The 19,688-nt window shown below is 39.4% G+C and overlaps 1 long non-coding RNA gene across 1 annotated transcript in view; it reads left to right on the top strand.

Annotated features, from left to right (window-relative positions):
• LOC142653000 (uncharacterized) overlaps positions 1–19,145 on the top strand; it is a 74,660-nt gene extending 55,515 nt beyond the window's left edge. The window contains exon 3 of the long non-coding RNA XR_012848012.1: positions 17,223–19,145. This is a non-coding gene — a long non-coding RNA (uncharacterized LOC142653000). The remainder of the gene's footprint in view (positions 1–17,222) is intronic.
• The last annotated feature ends 543 nt before the right edge of the window (positions 19,146–19,688 follow it).

Below are 19,688 nucleotides of genomic sequence, written 5' to 3'. Positions count from 1 at the left end.
GATGTATTGATTTTTTATGCTGGAAATGTGATCTTGATATTAGCAGGATATGAATAGAACACATAGTAGGTAATCACTATAAGCAGATCAGATAAATGTGTCTACATTAAGTGCAACAGGACAGGTCACTGGAATAATTGCCACTACTCACATTTATGTGGAGACAGCTAAGCATAAAAGCCATATAATACTTAAAATATAGTCCCAAAAATTATAAAAAGACACGAAAATTTTAAATCCCTACTCTGGTTTTCTATTATTATTATTATTATTATTATTATTATTATTATTATAATTTTTAAAGAGGAGGTAACATTATTTGTCAGTCACACTATCACACTATTTGTCAGAGAACACTGAGGTTAATTAAGGCGGGGGACATAGAAAAGGGTCGACAGGGCAGATGGGGTGACTCCTACTGCAGCCAGTTGTCTTACAGCCAGACACAGGACAGTGAAATGTAGACGTGTGTGTGTGTGGGGGGGGGGGGGGGGGGGTGGAATGGTTTGGTTGATCTCCTAGGACACATATGGAAGAATTATTTATATATTTCTCGGTTTTCATTTCAATTTACAAAATATTATCGAAAAACAAGAAATTAAGAGAGGTATTGCTGGGATTTTTTTTATTTTTGTGTGCATTTTCTATGTTTAGTGTTCTTTTAAAGCCATGGCTAAGCCCATACAAAGCCTCCCCTTTTACCCATACATCATATGGAGAAACCTGTACAGTGAAAACATAACCTAGTCACAAGGCTGTTAGTGGTAATAGATCTGGAGTTGTACAAATACAGTGCCAACTCTATTGGGTGAAGGAGCCAGTAGACGAGGTTGCATGGTGTTTGTATAAGATGGGATATGTATGGACTGAGCTTCGCTGAAATCATTACATGTGGCCTAAGGCAATAAGGGGGGTGTTTCGAGAGAACTTGATTCTTGGGGGAGCACATTATATAAGTAAAAAAGTTTTATGCTTATCAAGCTGAAGGTCTGTAGACAGAAGGACCACTGTGACTATAGGCCGGGTGTATTGCACCTAAAAATTACTTATGGAGACCATAAACTGCTGATGTAACATAGATGTAATAATCACAAAAATGGACAGGTCACATTATTTGATTGGATTTTAGGCATTTTTATCTCTACTTTGATGCAGGGTAAACACAAAAAAACTGGTAAGAAAAAACAAAAATAAAATGGGCTTTTTATCATATTAAGTCCTTATTCACACAAACATATTTCCCGTCCATGAGCTATCCGTTCAAATAACTGACAGCACACTGACCATTGCAGTTCAATTGGGGCTATTTGCACATCTGTATTTTTTCTTGGAGCGTGTGTCCGTTATGCGAAACTCCCCGCAATGCCCTATTCTGGTCCATTTTTTTGCAAATCAGACTCACCCACTGAAGTCTATGGGTGCGTGAAAAAACGGACAGCACACGGACGACATTCGTATGCTGTCCGTTTTCCACGTATCAGTTGCTAAAGAAATGCAGGGGAAAAAAAAAAAGTAAAACCATGAATTGCTTTGCAGAGAAGAAATACGGACGAGATAAATGGATGACACATGGAGAAAACACGGACTGTCATATGCATGAAAAACGTGCCTTTTTTTGCGGAGGCAAATCAGACACGCTTGTGGGAATAAGGCCTTACAAAATAACAAATCTTTTTGTTTTCAGCACTGATGACCTAGTCCTTTTACTTAATGTAGTTTTTATTCCCATTAAATGACCCTCACAGAGTCACATTTTTCAATCTATCCTTCCAATCTATAATTTTGGTTAAAAGAAATCTGTAATAAATAACTTCATGCTCTGAGCCCAAATATCACAATAAAAATTAAAAAGAAAAATTAATAGTACCAGGTACAAAACGTGAGATGAAACTGTATTTAATTTTAATTGAAGTGAAGACAAAATTGATTTTTATATTTGTAGTTTGTTATTTTTGATTTTCCAACAGTTGTTCCATTTGCTTAGGGCTAAAATAATCTTTTACAGAACAGAGGTGTTTGAGATATAAATTTTAATGCAAAAAAATAACCATTCTAACATAAATAAATTATTTATAATTGGTATCCCCTGCAGCTCTCGTGAGTTTTCAACAGTTTCCAACAAATGTCAAGTTTTGTACTTGTTTGTTTGAATGTGATGTGAATAAGATTATCTCAGTGTTTTATTCAAAGCTGTCAAATGAAAAATATCCTTAAGAAAACAATGAAAGGTTTTGAAATTTAATTTGCTAAATAATTAAAGCAAAAGTAACAATTAAACTAAAAGAGTAGAAAGGTAATGACAAAATCTGATTACAATAGCATAGATGTCAATCAACTTTATTGTAAGCTGCAGCTCATTTTCCAAAAAGTTTATGACAGGTTTAAAAAGTAAAAAAAAAAAAAAAAAAGCAATGACTCTTGTTTCATTTTCATGTTATCATGGGCAGATGTTATTGTCCAAGACAATCTGTCATCACAAAATACTGGGAATATTGTGCAATAAAAACTACATTTAACTTAAAACTCCAGCAGAAGTGAAGATTCCATTTTGGCTGGAGTTTTTAAAGATTCCCCGCCAGTCTTAAACTCTTAAGGCCCATTTACACGGGCCAATGATCGGATGAACAAGTGTTCGTATGAACGCTCGTTCCTGATCATTGCCCTGTGTAAACAGGGTAGTGATCAACCGATGAACGAGCAAACGCTCTTTTATGCTGCCCTGAAAATAATCGTTGTTCGCAGCATATCTCTCAGTGTAAACATGATTATTCGTACCCATACAGTCTACATTGACCCGTGTAAAGGGCCTTTAAAAGAGCACCGATTGACCTGTGATTATCTTCCATCAGCATCTGTTATGTGCACATATCTGTTCGTGTAAATCCACCTGAGCCTAAGTAACAAGCCCATAATGCCCCAGGGGTTTGAAAGGTAAGTTTATGAAGACCTGAGGTACAGTGATATGATCTATTATGAAGACCGTCAGACAGTACCTTGACATCTTGCGACAGGGAAAGCCAGCCTGGCAACAACGTATCTCACCGCCGCTATTCAAACAAACATGTGTGTTTGGCCAATTTTAGAGCATGTCTGATTGTGTGTGTATATGATTGATTTTGTTCTAAAAATATCATGACAAAACGTCACGTACGTCACTGATATGGGACCTGGTAGCAAGTGGGGGGATGGTGCTAATGTTTGCTCACTATCCAAATGTGACTGCATTTAACAAGTCAGCACAAAGGAGCAAACAGGAGCAGTCACTAATAGACCACGTCTGACAGCTTATCATTTTTATAAGATATATTTTTGTAAATTGCTGATAATGTAATACATTAATATACAATCAAAGATTTACCAGAGGTGATTCTTTGCTTTAAAGTGAATCTCCCTCTTTTATCAACAGTTTTAGTCACTAAAATCTACACTGACTAATTTTTTACTCGTAGATCCATTTTTCTCATACAGAACTACAAATTCCCTGCATAGACATAGATTTTAAAGATAACTTTCTGTCTGCCTGCAGCTACCACTAGAGAGAGCATACAGTTTTATTATAAGGTTTAATGTATGGGCAGTATGCAGCCAGCTCCCATGCTCCCTCTAGTGGTTAATACAGGCAGCCAGAATGTTATCTATTTAATATATCAATAAGCAGGGAATTTGGTGCTCAGTATCACATAAATGGAGCTCTGACCACTATAAAGATATATTGAGAAATTAAGCAGTGCAGAATTTTGAACTTATTTAGATAAAAAAAAAATGGTCAAGGGTGCACATTCATTTTACCTTGTGTGCTTCGCAGCAATCCTTATATATGAAGAGTACAAAATAATAAAAGTCTAATTTTATTATTCCTCAAAATCAACAAAAACACATATTTATAGTGTTTTTTTTCCCATATAAGAAAAAAAAAAGCCCAGCTATAATGAAAAAAAATAATAATAATGGTAATAAAATCTGGTACTAAGGTACTATGCTACAGATCTTTCTGCATTTAATCGCATAAGCCTTGAGAGCGCCAATTTTTAAAGGCTCTGGGATTAAGAGCATTGTAATGTATGCGTGTAACTAATCACTATTTAGCCTTTTTCTTAACAAGTAACACAAAGGGATGCACTATTGTCACATTGACATGATGTTTAGCTGCAGTGTTTTCTGCCGTACTATTAGCACTAATAGCACGCTACATTAATCTATTCTTACGCTGACTCTTTCCCACCCAATATAACTGGTCCAAACTAATTTGATTACGAAGGCATGAAATAACATTTAGTTTCAACTGTTTAATCACTTTTTCATGTTTTCTTATTTTACAGGAACCATAGATTCATTATTGTTCTGTCCACACTGGCATCAAGGCCGCCATTAGAAATCTCTTGGACCCATACAGTTAAATAGTTGCGGCCCGCTGTAACGCCTTGGCTGAGCACTGTGCCCCTTCAACTTCTAGTAAACCTACAGAAGACCTCTAAAAAAGGGAAAAGCAGGGGGTCCCCAACGACTATAGAAACAACCCAGAAGCACTGAAGCACAGGGGACATAACACCCCAATAAATGGTATTAAACATATAGCAGCCACGTATTGTAAAAGAATATATATATCTTTATTAATAAATAACAATACATGGTATCACATGAAATATGATGAACATACAAACAAACACATGGAGAGCAGCAGCAAGGTAAACCGATAAGTATACCAAAGGGTTAACAGACCTGACCCAACTCAAAGTCACATGTCCAATAATAAATAACACCAACAAAAAACCTTTTTACTTTATGTACTTTTTATTTATTCAGCTGTTTTCACAGTATATTTTATTTTGTTTATTTATTCATTTTTATTTACACATTTTGTCTTCACTTTTATTCAATATTATTAGACAGAGGTAATGTAGGTGTCATTTATATGAAAACTTTATGCATAATTTATTTTTACATCAGATATATATTTATATATTTTTTCATTACATGTATATAACATATATTATGTATTTTCTGTTATTGTGTTAATTTGATCTATTATATATTTATAGATTATTTATTATTAATATTATTTTTATATATTTTTACATATCCTTCATGAATTGAAATTGGTATCTGTTAATTTTATGACACCATGCTTATATTGTCCTTATAGAGTTTTTCTCTATTCTGAGCTGTTTCTTATATACCCATCTGCTCCCTCAATTCCCTGTATGTCTCATTCAGCTAGTGTCTGTATGTGTACGCACGCTCCTCCACGTATGCGCTGTGATTCCCTCATTCCATGGTGCCAATTCTGTTTGTCCGCATCTCCTTGGTGATGTGCGTCCTGCGTCACCTGACGGGACGCGTCATCACCATGCGGACACTCTGACGCTTCCGGTGATGAGGAGTCTCGCAACATGCGGTGTGAGCGTCGATCTGCGCAGCATCCACAGGTGTGTAGTATTATCAGTGCTAGCTATCCTATATAAGTTCCCCTTTATTTTAATATCGTCAGCCTCCTGACGAAGCCGGTCCGTGGCGAAACGCGCGTCGAGGCGTCTTTGCTCCTGTGTCCCATCTCAGCTGTTTCATCATGTCCTTAGGTATGTGTTGCCCCCTTTTTTAGCATTAGGATATCATTAGATGCTGCCGTTACTGCCATCACTATGCCTGTTTATTTCTATAGGCTTTCTTACAAATCTTTAGATTATCGTCCTATACTCATTATGCGTTTCTGTAGCGTTCTTTGGTTTACTTAGGCGGGATTCACACGACCGGGTCGTTCCCGAGCCCAAGTGTCGGCCGGTAAAATCGACCATTTTGCCCCGCCGGTTTGCATTAAGTTTTGCATCCGTGCTGGGCCGGGCAGATCCGGACAGTGACATCAGCGGCAACTCCTGAAGGGGAATCCCCATGTGTTCAGGGATTCCGCTTCAGGAGTTTCCCCTGATGTCACTGCCCAGATATGGACAGAGACATCAAGCGCTTCAACTTCTGTCAGTTATTTGCGACTCAACGCAATTGAATCAACTCAATGAGATCTGTATAAAGTGAGCTCCCCCTAGTGGCATCTGCTGGCAGTCAGAATTTTAATTTTTTACTCTAGCTATGTGGTTGCTTCTCCTGAATACTAAGCTGGTAGGTCGGTTTCTTATTTAGCTGGGCCTCTGACTTGCTTTCATTTTTTTATTTTTTTGGGCTGTTCCTGTTTTGGCGGAATTGTTATTAGTTTCGTTTCATAACATAACACCTTTGTTTTTAGATTTATTTTTTTCAAAAACTGTGCCAAACTCATAAAGACAGAAGTGTTAGTCCTGCCTAATGCTGCTCTTACTGTGGAATATGTACATTGTGAACAATGTAGCCTCCAATAGAATAGCAGCAATATATGTATCTCATCCATTTATTTATTATTACAGCATAATTATTTTATATTTCTGACATAAAATATTGAGCTTAGTCATAGATAATATAAATGGAACAATAGGAACACAGTCCCCTTCTTGGTCATTTATTGTAAAATAGAATTAAAATAACAATATAGAAAGATACCATTAGCATCCATTATGTATGCACTACTAGATAAAAAAATATAAAAATAAATAAATCATATAACCTAACCTCATTAAATGTACTGCCATATCCCCAAGGAGTAAACAATGCTCTAGGGGAAAAGGGAAGCAGCCATGCGTTATGCAAGCTGTGATACCTGACGAAGGGCACGGGCCAGGCACATGGTCCTGCTTTATCTTTTGTTGCATTGATCAATATAATAAGGTCTCAGGTGGTTTAACAGTTTGTTGTTTTTTTTTGCTCAGGTTTGTAGAATAAATCTCTTAAGTAATGTCATGACATAAGATACCATTAAGTAATGTAGCCCACAAAAAAGGGCCTTTGTAATTGAATAAAATAATTTTATATATATATATATATATATATATATATAATTTGTTTTGTCCCATAAAATATATATATTCTGAAACCAGGTATCATCTTATTAGTGGAACGCAGCTCTCATGGTAATATTGTAAAAGAACCTGGCTGCACATGGGTCTTACCACCATAGTCTGTGCAGTACTAGGACAGGATGAATCTCAATAGATTCATTCGTTTTCAGAGGTGGAGGAGAATTTATTTACATGCCACTATATTTGCTTATATTCTCTGTATGAAATTACATTATGAATTATCAAGCAAGATGCCGAATTACTAAGATATGTATTATGTGAAAGTGATTATAATAATGTTTAAATTATTTCGTTTCGTGCAGCAGCCATCTTGTCTGGAGTTCCCATCTTGGTTCTTTTGTAGTGAATAAGAAAGTCATTGTTCCTTTAACGCAAGTAATGTTGATTTTGTTTGTTTTATCTTTGACCTTGGCTCCCATACGAAGCTTGCAGAGAAGGAACAGGGAGTGAGATGGGAGGGTGGCAAATATGCTTGTGGGAGTGCCTCCCCCACCTTACAGGAACATTCTTGCCAAGAGAGATAAGGCCACCTGCAAACCTGATGTGTGAAGAATAATAATGATGTATCTGGAATGTATCGTATGTCTGTAATTGGCTGAATAAGAATTATTGTCACATTGCCTCTGATTGGTTAACCTCGAGTCTTCACCCCATTTGAATGATATTATTATAGTGGAGTTTGGTAATAAACCTCCAGAGGAGTATTTTGAGCATATCAGCAGCGTCTGTGTGTTTTTTCTCCTCTCTCGATATATATCGGTATGAAATATCCTGATTAGGATGGTGGATAAAGTTCCTGGTGTGAGTGTCTATTGGAAAACTCATCCAAATTTCAGTCTAATATATTTTGAGCCATTGACTTCCACGACACCCCATAATCATGCACGCTCAGTTAAGCCACATGTTCATGTTTATTTCAATGAACAAATGGAGAAAAGCTCATATCCCAGTACGGACATGCTGAAATAAAACATTGCCAGATTCTCGTATCCCCTATCTAGAGGAAAAACTTGAAGCTCCTGGGACACAATTCTCCTCTTACCATGTGCCATTTATAATTCTGGTGTCTTCTTATGTGGCAGATGGACCTTTGGGCCGCTTCATGCACCTCGGCCTGAGTGGAATTACTCTCCCTGCACCCCCTATAGCTACATACTTGCACCTAACAACTGTAGGTGGATCTAATGTGTGTGGGCAGCTTAACAAATGATGATAGCATGCCACATCCTGCCAGATACTAAACTCATATCAGCTGCTAGGGGCATAGCTATAGGGCGTGCAGAAGTAGCAGTCACACCCCAGTCCTGGTGCCTGAGGGGGCCCAAAAGCCCCTCTGCCAGATATTTTGCTGAATACCTCCTCCCATGGGGGATATTTCTAGTTGTTTTCCAAGTCCTAAAAGCCCATAAAATACAGAAGATTCTGCTACCTGTATTTGCACATGCTCTGAACGCTTTCAGCCCCAGCACAGAAGAACGGGCATTCAGGGAGGTGGTCATGTGAGTAAATCACATGACCACTGCCATCTAGAATCACAGAACCACCGCATCTTAAAAATTATGAATGGGATCACCTTCGCCATCCACTGTTTATAGACAGAGCCAATCCAGGGTGAGCAGAGGGCCATGAACAGCAGCGCAGGTAAGAGAAAACTTGATCCCTGGCCGGGGGCAGCCATTTTTCTGAAATTCGTGTGTCGCGTGCCCCAAAGGTTTAAAATTTAGTTGAATCTGAAACGTTTTGGAAATTCGGACCAAATTCAATTTGTTTAGTATCGATTCGATCATCTCTAATTATAGCTCCTTGCTATCATATTGGCTTTAGTGTGTGTGTGACTGGGGACATGGAGTCAGGAAGGAGTCACAGACATCTCTATGTGCAAGTTCGCTACTGAAATAAATACTTGATCATTATATTCTATATATATCCTATACAATATTATGTAATCACATACAGTAGAATGCAAAGTTAGGTTATGGGCCGAGAGGTGAAATGGACAGACCTAAGGTGATAGAGAAGGCTGAGACAGAAATGGCGCTTAACTTTCTTTACTTGAACGGATGCTATAAACTAGCTGAAACCGCATCACAATGATGACAAAGAAATGATGCAGCTTCGAATGGGTATTCTTAGTCCTTATATTACTAGCGCCATTGACTATACCAAGTGCATGCTCTGATAAAATCCGGTAGTGGCTGTAGTTTGTATCGCTCCTTGTTTAGTTGCTCTATACACCAGGTGCCCTTTTTCTCCTGCCTATTTTCTGCAGACTAGTTCAGGCCATTGCCTCCATTTTCCCCAGGTACTCACGCTGACTCCGATCTTTTCTGAGACCTCCTGGGTTTGGCCGTTTTTCCCTCTGTGATGCAACTTTTATGGCAGGCCGGTTCTTTCCCTGCCAAGCCGTTCTTCCAGCAGTAATTTTGGTATTGTGCTGAGGAATATGATGGTGTTATATAAATATATTAATAAATAATCAAAGGTGTAACTTGAAGTTCTTGATCCCCAGTGCACAATCTGTAACAGGGCCCCTGACTTACTATGTGCCGTTTATAATATTGATGTCTTCTTTTAAGACAGAACGGTCTTTAGCCCCCTCAGTCATTAAGGCCCCGGTGTAACTGCTACCTCTGCACCCCCTATGGAAATGCCCCGTATATATTATATATTTATATACTCATCTCTGCCAAATGAACTTTCTGCTTTACTCAATTCTGCATTCTCCATTTGAAGTAAAATTGACCACTTTAGGAAAACTCTTTACAATTTATGAGGAACGAAAGAAAAAAGCTAAAACTATAGTTTGTATCTGTATGTAACGAAATAGACCCATTACAGTGTATTATCTGTGCCACCTATGGGGTGACATCTTGCCTACAACTGTCACGCAATTGTGTGTACTCCCTGCTGTGTAAGCATGCTGCGCCATCCGGCAGCCCCACAATCTGTAAATGACCTTAATGAAGCAGCCTAATGTAAAATAGATTAAGAGTCCTATAAACCAAGGATAATAAGCATGCAAGAAAGGTTATGGGAAAGGTAAATAACGTTTGACATGAAGGTCACAGGATGAATTTAAAGCGAAGGTCCAACTGAAAAAAAAAAATACAGACCACCAAGAAAGCTTGTGTACTAATTTAATAATCATTAGTAAAGGGGTCACTGAATGTCCATCAAAATGTCTGACAGCCTCAGCGTTTCCCATCTCAGATCAGCAATTAGGATAAGGAATGGTGTATCTGTCTAGTGAATGTAGGACACCCCTTGAGCCATAAACAATTATAATACACAAGACGGACTTTCCCCTCCCCCCTACTTTCACCTCAAGAGAATCACGTTCTCTAAAGGAAACACAAAGTCTGCACAACAAGTCTATTCTTGAACATCTAGTTCACATCTATCTATCTATCTATCTATCTATCTATCTATCTATCTATCTATCTATCTATCTATCTATCTATCTATCTATCTATCTATCTATCTATCTATCTATCATCTTTTTTATTTTCTCCATATATAGATCAATAAGTTTGTAAATGTAATTATAAACCTATTAGCAGCATTTGTAGATTCTGGGGCTTACAGTAAATACGTTAACAAGGTTAATCATTTTGGAAGAGCCATATGTCTAAAGGGATTATGTATAATTATTTCAATCCCCATTAGGGGCTTGAAAAGTCTTTTAATAAGTCAGTAGCAGCTCAGTCACCATGTTTGTAGAACTCACATACAAGAGATAAAGCTCAATGTGTATTGACAGATGACTCATAAATATTGATTAATATCAGTTATTTGCAGTATTGGAGCTACTATGATTACCTAACTGGATGAGAACTACTCTACTCCATATCATTAAAGTGGAGATAATTGTATTATAATCGACGAGCGATCTACAAAAATGTCACTTTAATCTATTGTTTAAAAATGCATTTATTTATTGATTAAAAGTATCTGACATGGTTTCAATGTTACATGCTCACTCATATACTTACATACATACACACATATATACATATGTACATACACACGTACATACACATTTTACGTACAGAAATACACACATACACTCCAGCATACACACATACACATGCACACACAAACACATAAATACACACACATCCACATACACACATACATACACAAACAAACACACACATATACACATGCACACACATAAACATACACATAAACTCATAAATACACACATCCACATGCACACACAAACAAACACACACATATACACATGCACACACATAAATATACACAAACTCATAAATACACACACATCCACATACATACACAAACAAACAAACACACACATATACACATGCACACACGCACACACACAAAATAGTTACATTGTGAAATGTTGTTTTTAATGAGTCTGCAATTTGAAAATGCATTTAACATAAAGCATCCGACATATGATTTGAATGTTACACACACACACACACACACACACACACACACACACACACACACACACACACACACACACACGCATACACACACACGCAAGCACACACACACACACACACACACATACATATATACATACATACACAAATGCATTCACATATACGTACACACACAAACACACTTACACACATACACTCACACACACAGACATACACAAATACACTCACATAGACATACACACACAGACATATTCCCCCCCCCCCCCACACACACACACACACAATTTTTCACGCACATAGACATACACACATGAACACTTACCTACACACATCCATCTGCATACACAAATGTATACGCACACACATACAGACACAAATGCATACACCTACATATAAAAATACACATATACACACAAACACACACACACACAACATATAAAGTCTTAGATATATTGTGTCATATTAAAACATACCAAAATGCATTACAAAGACTGGGGCATAAACCTTCAGATATCAGAACATTAGTATTTATTCCATATAAAGTAAATCAATTTTTATAGCATTTTAGAAAATAATTAACTGTAAAAGTCATTCCTCTTATAATTTGCATTGAATATACATAGAATTCTTTTAGTCACTGTAGGTACATTATCTAACCGGCTGCTCATTTTTGACCAAATTAACACCACATATGGTCACCTTTATGGTATTAAATACAATGAAATCTCATAATCAATTGTCCTTTAATCTATCAATATATGTATACACACACACACTATACGGCCAAAAGTATGTAAACACCTCATCATCACTCCTATATGAGCTTGTTGGAAATCCCCTTCCAATATGCGTAATGTGGTTGGGCCCCCTTTTTGCAGCTATGACAACTTCCACTCTTCTGGGAAGGCTTTTCACAAGAACTTGGAGTGTGTCTGTGGGAATTTGCACCTCCTCAGCTAAAAGAGCATTTGTGAGGTCAGACGCTGATGTTGGATGAGACGGTCTGGCTCGCAATTCATCTCAAATCTATTGGATAGTTTAAAGGAACAGTGTCACCCAAAATTTTTTTTTTAGATCAGTTTGATGTTAGTGTTTTATTAAAAACGTTTGGATTAATTTGTGTGTTTGTGTGTTTGCTGCTGCAGAATCATCTGTAGCCTCTGGTGCCGACACGATGCAGGACCTGTGAGTGACGTCACAGATCTGCACTGCCAGAAGCTGGGCGTTCTGAAGAGAAGTGGATGATACTTCTCTTCAGAACGCCCAGCTATTAAAAGTAGTAAACACGCCCCGATGTACGCACATAATACACGCCCAGTTGTACTTTTACTTTTCAACACGCCCAGTTGTACTTTTGCAAGCCTCATTTGCATAAATACGAAAATGGTCATAACTTGGCCAAAAATGCTCGTTTTTTAAAAATAAAAACGTTACTGTAATCTACATTGCAGCGCCTATCTGCTGCAATAGCAGATAGGGGTTGCAAAATCTGGTGACAGAGCCTCTTTAACAATAAACATACACTTTAAACACAAAAATTGGTGGCAAAAACGGAAGTGGAGGGAAAAGTGATGTGGGCAAAGTTATTTGGAAAACAATACAATGAAAAAAAAATATTATCAAAGACAGGTGGTAAAAGATAAAATGATTACTCATTTAAAGGATAATTTTATGTAAGAACATACCAACTCATTTGATCTATCAATAAATAACAAGACTAATTCTAAAACTTTCCACGTTATTAAGACCGTCTTCATGAATTAGTACTAAAAATAGTTCCTTTCTATATGACGAAGAGGCTGGAATTCTGGAAGCAAAATGAGAAATGTACTGAGATATAATGCAGAAAAAGCCACCGGTGTAACATTTAGAGTAGTCGTACAGTATATTGTGAAGTCTGTACATGAGATCCTGGACATCCGATGTCGTGACAACCAACGCTGTCAGTGGGAAGGAATTCCCATTGTTTTGACTGCCAATGATGCTGTCGGTATGAGGAAATACTTGTTCTAATGGCAGCCAATGATGTTATGGGTAGGAGGGGTTTTGTCTCCTCAGAAACCAAGGACGGTGATTCAGGGGCGTAACTAGGAAAGACTGGGCCTCATAGCAAACTTTTGACTGGGGCCCCCCTCCCCTGGGTGTCACGCAACCCCTCCCCTTGTAGATAGTGCCTTTTTTACAGCCCCCCTGTAGATAACGCCATACAGTCCCCCCTGTAGATAACGCCATACAGCCTAATCTGTAGATAGCGCCATACAGTCCCCCCTGTAGATAACGCCATACAGCCCCCCTGTAGATAACGCCATCCAGCCCCCTCTGTAGATAGCACCATACAGCCCCCCCCTGTAGATAACGCCATACAGCCTCCTCTGTAGATATCTACAGAGGGGGCTGTATGGCGTTATCTACAGGGGGGGGCTGTATGGCGCCATCTACAGAGGGGGCTGTATGGCGCTATCTACAGGGGGGCTGTATGGCGCTAGCCACAGGGGGACTGTATGGCGTTCTCTACAGAGGGGTCTGTATGGCGATCCCTACAGGGGGGGTCTGTAGGGAATGCCATACAGCCCCTCTGTAGTGAACGCCATACAGCCCCCCCCCTGTAGGGAACGCCATACAGCCCCCCCTGTAGGGAACGCCATACAGCCCCCCCCTGTAGGGAACGCCTTACAGCCCCCCCTGTAGGGAATGCCATTCAGCCCCCCTGTAGGGAACGCCATACAGCCCCCCCTGTAGGGAACGCCATACAGCGTCCCCAACCCCCCAAAAAAATGCGACCTACAGTGTGAAAAGACATGTATCCCCTATCCACAGGATAGGGGATACATGTGTGATCGCTGGCAGCGATAAGGAGAATGGGGCACTGAAAGTCCCCTGAAGTTCTCCATGACTAACCTTTGACTTCCGGCGTCTGCGCAGCTCAATAAAAATGAAAGGAGCGCTGGTCACGCATGCTCACAAGCGCGACCGGCGCTCCATTCATTTCTACGGAGCTGCCGACACAGACCCCGGAAGTCCGAGGTTTGTGATGAGAACTTCAGGGGACTTTCAGTCCCCCTTTCTCTCTATCGCTGCCAGCGATCACACATGCATCCCCTATCCTGTGGATAGGGGATACATGTCTTTTGTTTAATGGCAGAGCGGGGAGATACCTTCCTGCTCTGCCGTAGTGTTCAGTGGCGTCGCGCTGTAGCAGCCATAGCGGCTGCTAGCGGAGCCTCCGGCCATGGTGGGGGCCTGTGCCGGCGGGCGACACGGGCCCCCTCATCCCGCGGGCGACATAGCAGCCGCTACGGCTGCTATAGCGGTAGTTACGCCACTGCGGTGATTGGAGATGGCGCCTGCTCTATTGGTCCCTGTATCTAGGAACAGTAGGAGCGGGAGAGAGCTGGTAATCACGGGGATCAGCAGCGATCCTTAGACGGCAACACCTTTTGTTGACCTTGCACACAACAATACCAGGTGAGCACATTTGCTTTTGCTGCACTTGAAACAAGTTTCTGCATACTGTCCCATGAGGTGCTTTGCCTTTTTTTATTTTATTTAGAATCCTAGTGCAAGACCTGAACAGGGCCTTCCCCCAAACTGTTACCCCAAAGTTGAAAGCCTACAATTGACTAAAATATCTTTGCTGTAGCATTAACATTACCCGTCGCTGGATATAAGGAACCACAGCCCCAGACCATTCTCCCACGTCCACTAAATTTTACAGCAGGCACTAAGCACTAAGGTAACGTACATCCACCAAACCCAGATTCATCCATCAGACTGTCAGGTAGTGAAACATGATTCAACTCCTCATAGAACACATTTCCACTGCTCCACGGTCCAGTGGCAACGTGCTTTATATTACTCCAGTCAACTCTTGGCATTGAGCATGGTGATCTTAGGCTTGTGTGCAACTGCTCAACCATGGAAATCCATTTCATGAAGCTCCCAACGCAAAGTTCTTGTGCTGTTGTCACTTCCAGAGTATGTTTGGAGCTCTGTAGGGAGTGATCTTCACATGTGATGCGCTTCAGCATTTGGTGGGAGTTCGCATGATCTACTGCTTCGTGGCTGAGCTGTTGTTTGTCCTAGACATTTCCATTTCAAAATAATAGCACTTACCATTGATCGGAGCACACCTAGCAGATCAGAAGCTAAACTGACTTGCAGCAAAAGAGTCTTCATAGGACAGTGACACATTATGGCTACAGATCCACAGTGACTTTAACCGCTACACATGCCGTATGGCCAAAGATCGCTGTGTCATCAGACTGTCATGCTAACTGCATCGCAATAATAAAAGTCATGGTGACCATGTTATGATCTGCAGGTTGCCGCAACCGCGACACTACAGTCATTAAGAAACAATTCAAGTTAGGATTTCTTGTGACTGTAGTATCATGGTCGTGGTAGACTGTAGCTGCCTTAAAGGGGTTGTCCCACAAAACACATATATCCCCTATCCACAGGATAGCGGATACATGTGTGATCGCTTGGGGTCCGACCAGGGTCTGTGTCTGGCTTCTGTGTCCGGCAGCTCTATAGAAATGAATAAAGCGCCGGTCACGCATGCACACAAGCGTGAGCTGCGCTCCATTCATTTCTATGAAGCTGCCGGACACAGACACGGAAGTCCCATGCTTCTCATGGAGCACTTTCAGTCCCCCGTTCTCCTTATCGCTGGGAGTCCCAGTGGTCGGACCCCCAGTGGTCACACATGTATCCCCTATCCTGTGGATAAGGGATACGTGTGTTTTGTGGGACAACCCCTTTAAGAACTCAGATGTAATCAATATTTGCTGGATCCTGTGTATTAGGCTAGATTCACACGAACGTGTCCATTTTGAGTCTGCAAAAAATGCAGCGTTTTTCCAGGGTTGCAGTTCCGTGTGGCATCAGTGTGTGTTACATGTGGCATACGTTTTTTATGTCAGTGTTGGTGCACATTTTTTATTTTTTTTCTCTGCATTCCTTTAGCAACTGGTGCGTGAATCACGGACAAGACTCAGTCGGCTGTCTGTTGTTTTCACGCACAGCACACGGACATATACAACATTCATGTGAATCAGGCCTTAGAGACACCCAGGACCTGCTCTTAGCCGACCACCTGTTATCGATCACATCTAAGGCTACATTCAGACGAGCGTCGTTAACCTCGAACGTGAAAAATTCAAGTTCTATAGAGTTCTATAAAAACTAGAGTCTATGGAGGGATGTGTGACACACATTAAAATAGGACATGTCCCATTTTTTCACGGACCCTTCACACGCTCCGTTGAGACAACAGTTGTGTCAACGGCCCCATTCAAATACATGAGTCCGCGTGACGGCTGTTGTTTTAACGGACGTCACACTGACGTGATACACGCTCGTCTGAATGAGCCCTAAGTTATGAACTTAGATGTAACAGCTCGGTAACAGCTCGATCCTGCATGTCAGAGACACGCAGGACCCGCTGACACTGAACCCGTCAGTGCCGCTGATCTGACGGGTACAGGTTTCAGCGCTAGATACAGCTGTTCTGTGTACAGTATATAAAGCAGTTGTATCTCAAAAAGTTAAAATAATTTTTAATAAAAAAGTATTTAGAAAGGTGCACAAAACGCACTGAGAGACATTTTTATTTAAAAACAAAAACTATTTCAACGGTGTACACAGCCTTTAATAATTTATAAAAAATTCCTTCCAAACTTCACAAGGCTGTTCAAAAACTATAAGTTTGATTATGAAGTCAAAATTCAGGAATGGTTGTGATTGTAACTAATGAAAAGATTGTCTGCTTAACTAATAAAGTTTAATAGATGAAAATCACCAAGTTTACTACTTACTAATGTACATTTCGTTCCTTGTCTGCACCATTTCTTTACTCTAGGAGATGTCCATGTCTGTCTATGGATGGAGGGGAAATACTTCATACTATTGGTCTTTTAACCCAACTGATGCGGCATCGTAATCGTCTGAATCTTGAGCTGCTGAATTGTTAACAACCCATTTAAAGGAACACTTAATCTGAAGTCTATCTTATCTAAATTTGCTGTTCAATTACCTGTTATCAGCTTTGTCATGCTGGGTGGAGGCTGACTGTAGTGTTCATTAAAGGGATTACTGACAGGAAGTCAAGAAAAATCCCTGCCCACATGATCACTACGATCTGAGAACCTCCACAGTACTTCACATACATATGTGTCAATGATATATGCTGCATATTTTATCTGGTGCACTTTTGACCACTAATGTATTATATGTGCATGCGTTATATAGAGGGAAAATTCATAATAACATCTAACTTGCATTGACTCTCTATTTAGTTTCTGCCCTGTTAAAAAAAAGATTTATTGAAGTTGGTTGTAGATCTGACTGTAGACATAATGGAGCGATTACGATCTCTCGAGACAAAAAATTTCTGAGGCATAAATGCACAATATTTCATGTGGAAAAGAACATTCCTATCGTGGGAAATATCTCTTCATCTATACCCCCTTCTCGACTAACTCTGATCTTGGCCAATTTAAGGCAAGCCTATAGTCAAAAGGTCCATTTAGGCCAACAGTAAAATTATTATGATCGAATAAATAGCGATCCGTTAGCAATTCGTTCAGGATCGAACGAGCTGTATTTTACCGTGTATATTATCGTTTAAATATTCGTAATTGTGAATTACTGGTTTGACATGGAAAAACGAGTGATTCCTTTTTACACTTGAAAATTTATTACAGATGAATGATAATATTTTTGTCAGCAAAAAAGTTGCGATCACCGATATAGATACGAAAGATCGCTGACCGTGTTTACACCAGCTCTGATTGTGCACTTTTGCTCCATTGAACAATTTTTCAGATGAGAATTTATGCTAATCTAAAAGGGCCTTTAGTTTGTGCTGCTGCTATATATCCAGTGGACTTTCTCCGCTATTCTCTAAAGCACAGGTGATAAGTACTTACTGAAATGTGAGAATCCAGAAAAATGTCAATCCCCCGTTAGGAATTTGAAAGCCACGTTGTAATGCAAATTACGTAATGGAGACTTGCATTGTCCAGGGGCATGGTTTAGTTACACAGGTAGTGAGCAGAATCTAGTATATAGATCAGCAGAGTGCCCTTGGTTCTAATGTATGGTATGTTGTAGTTCCAATTTCCAACCGCTTTGAAGGGGAAAAAATCCTCACTATATCATCTTCTAAGGCTTTGCTCCCATTGAGCCCTACATTCGGTGTATGCGCCAGGAAAACACTCAGCTTATACGTCAAACCTATACACAGGGCTCCATTTTCACGACGGATGAACATATCACAGATATAATGCATGAGGGACTGTACGCTCAGACCCCCACTATTTATATCTCTAGAAAAAAAAGTTTAAAGCCTCTACAGTATAAACGTATGGGACACAAATAAAAACTATTTTTGACAAAAAAAAATTAACTTGCGAGGTAAAGTAATACATAACAGTAATGATAAGATTGATCAAATATTAATCATCTTACAAATATTTCGGTGGTCGCTAAAGATCCCTTTACTAGCAACATCTTGCCAAATGATCAATATCGTTGCTATCTAATGTCTGTCCTGAGAGACTGCGCTTGGCAGCTATGCCTACTGTAGATGTTCCTGTGATACTTTTAGCATTTATCGTTGGTTTTATCCTTCAGTCACTCCACTCTGGGCAATTATCAATATGATCATTGAGAAACAAGCAAAACAATAATTGGCCTGTCTAAACAGGCCTTTCATCTTGCCTCCCCTATAAAGTCTATAGTGAACGCATCCCTCCATGAGTGTGGATGCATAATGCATACTGTACCTTGTTTTTATATATATATATATATATATATATATATATATATATATATATATATATATATATATATATATATATATATATATATATATATATATTTTGCCATTCAGTTTAGTGTTTCCAAAAGGGAAATAAATGGAGAATAATTGAATTTTCTTTTACAAAATGACAATCAAAGTGATTCAAGACCCTGAACTTTACTAATATTATAGATTCATACATCAATTTTATTTCTCATTGTATATGACTTGCTCCTGTTGAGACATGTCACATATAATTTCAGGCTACATATTGTGAGTTACATGTTAGAATTGACCTTCCCGCTGTAGTATATAGCATGTATGTTTGCGATGCTTACAGCTATATAGTTCTTGATTTCTGATACACAAACACAATTTTATTAATACTCGCTGTATATAGACCCCTTGGCATTTCTCAAATGAAATAAGGTTAGGTGAGTCTACTATAGTCAGAGCAAAGATTTGCTGCTTGCATTACTTCAAGACCATTTCTTGAGTCACAGCACATGGTTGAGACGAAAC

Source organism: Rhinoderma darwinii, chromosome 5 (assembly GCF_050947455.1).
Source record: "Rhinoderma darwinii isolate aRhiDar2 chromosome 5, aRhiDar2.hap1, whole genome shotgun sequence".
In the NCBI taxonomy this organism is placed as follows: Eukaryota; Metazoa; Chordata; class Amphibia; order Anura; family Rhinodermatidae; genus Rhinoderma; species Rhinoderma darwinii.
This window is presented reverse-complemented; position numbering and strand designations above follow the sequence as displayed.